The sequence below is a fragment of the Schistocerca gregaria genome, chromosome 1 (assembly GCF_023897955.1).
Source record: "Schistocerca gregaria isolate iqSchGreg1 chromosome 1, iqSchGreg1.2, whole genome shotgun sequence".
Taxonomy (NCBI): Eukaryota; Metazoa; Arthropoda; class Insecta; order Orthoptera; family Acrididae; genus Schistocerca; species Schistocerca gregaria.
Genome location: NC_064920.1, coordinates 830,457,124 through 830,459,265, shown reverse-complemented (window position 1 = coordinate 830,459,265; position 2,142 = coordinate 830,457,124). Strand labels below are relative to the sequence as shown.

Below are 2,142 nucleotides of genomic sequence, written 5' to 3'. Positions count from 1 at the left end.
ACCTCGGGCTACGTTACAGGTCAGTGTCACACCAAGATTGCGGTGGTGGGGGGGGAGGGGGGGGGGCATGTCACTCTTCAACTAGTGTTTACCAGTAAATATATGGCGGAAAATTACGGGTATAGGATGGCTTAAACATGTGGAAAATGAGATTTTCATTATTCAATCACTGTATTTAACATTTATTATTCCTTTAAAATCGCATAACAACTTCAATAAAACACAGTTTAATCACTCATCTGCAAACATATTTCACAATTATGTCACTTATAAACTGCAAATCCTCTAAGAGCTGTCTTGAATCTTCACGAGTCTCTCCCAACAGCCTTGATGTGGATAGATACGTACAGCAACCAGTAATCCAGAGTCAGAACTGTGTCTGCAAAATCACAAGGATTATTAAAAAAATTTTGCTGTCACTAATTACAAGCAATATAATTGACAGAGTAGATTGCTAATATTTGCTGTAATGAAAGCCACTCAATGGGGTATATTTCACATTTGCAAGAACGATCTCACTTAAGTAATTAAGTCCATCGAAACACTTAGAAACTAACCTCTCGCCTGACGAAAAAGGTCTAAAGACGCAGTCGCAATTTCTCCAGATCTGTTGACAATGATATTTTGAGTTATCAATTTACTGAGTGGCTGAAATGTAGTTCGGGTACCTGTGAACATAACAATATGCTAGAATTCATTTTCTAAACACGAAGTATTACGCTACTGTATGGCTACTTACATATTAATTACACTATTAATATTTTCACAGTTGTTTCTTTAATACATAATTAAAACCAACGGAAGAACAAACGTAAAACTTACTTACCAATGACAGATTTGTTGAGATGCAATTTTCTGTGTGGGCAGATGAAACTTTTTCATACGGTGGTAAGTCGCAGAAGTCACAGAAATCGCAGAAGTAGCGGAAATCACAGAAATCGCAGAAGTAGCAAAAATCGCAGAAGTAGCAGAAGTCACAGAAATCGCGGAAGTATCAGAAATAGCAGTGGCGGAGGGATACGAGACCTACTTTCCTTAACTGCGACTCTTAACTGCGACAAATCACAGTTAAAATAGCAGATACTGAAAGTAGCATTCACAGAAATCACTGATATCGGAAAATCGCAGTTTAGCCCATCACTACTCTGTATATTCCTAGGGCCATCATTTAAAACCGGTTTTTGAAACTTTGTCACATAATAAGTGACCTAAGTGCAGAGAATACCTTACTTGGGAAAATGCTTCTAAACAGTATGAAAGCTAATCTAACGACAAACACGGCGTTGTTATTCCAGTCAAAAGCAAAAAGCGGAAAGTTTTGCAAAAGTTGTTTGGAAAGCTTTCTATATGTTTTTGAGGGTGCCAAATTAGAATTATAAAAGTTCCACAAAAACTTCAGCCTGGTAACAGGTTAAAAATGGAAACAACTACGAATAAATGAACTATTTTGATTTTTACACTTACAATTCGGAACCGAAGCAACTTTCCGAAAACTGACGATTTATTAAAACATAGAGGATGCAACTTCCCACATAATAGGCCTCAGTGACTTTTTTCGTCAGGTCAATTGTATTGCATGTAGCGTACGTTGAATTTAGAGCATTATAAAGCTTAGACGGCCACCTCAGGACTCTCCATGCCCCATACACCCCCCCCCCCCCCGCCCCACCCTCATAATCCGTTGCATCTTCTACTAGTGTCACATTTTTATTGGAGTAGTGTCACAAATGTTACTGAAGTGGTTGGCAGTTGATGTTTGTAGTGGAGATGTTTGAGAGATGGCATTGACCACTGCCTTCTGATGGGGGATGCTTGTCTCATTGAGTTGTTTGGCACAGTGGACAGTCATTTTCACATATCTATGACAGGTACTTTTCCTTCTTTCAACTGAAGTATGGTTCAAGGTCTGTTGTACTGTTTGAGGGTCAACCTGACAACTTTAGCATCCCCATCAAGGAGAACAAGTGAGCGAGAAGTTCCCATAAACACATGTCTCTAGAAATAATCTTTAATGAAACGATGGTTACAAGTGTTGCTCAGGAAAAATTTCTCTGTAATTCTAAGATCAACTATTGCTTAATATCATTGTTAATGGACAAGTTGTCCAAAGCAGATGTAGCTTCCAAGCAAGCTGGTGAAATT

General features: G+C 38.5%; 1 long non-coding RNA gene across 1 annotated transcript; it reads right to left on the bottom strand.

Moving 5' to 3' along the window:
* Nucleotides 1–206: 206 nt before the first annotated feature.
* LOC126306066 (uncharacterized) lies at nucleotides 207–913 on the bottom strand. The gene is made up of 3 exons (XR_007553529.1): nucleotides 827–913; nucleotides 558–668; nucleotides 207–379 (listed from the first exon to the last, which is right to left on the bottom strand). It is a non-coding gene; the product is annotated as an uncharacterized LOC126306066 (long non-coding RNA).
* Nucleotides 914–2,142: the final 1,229 nt, after the last annotated feature.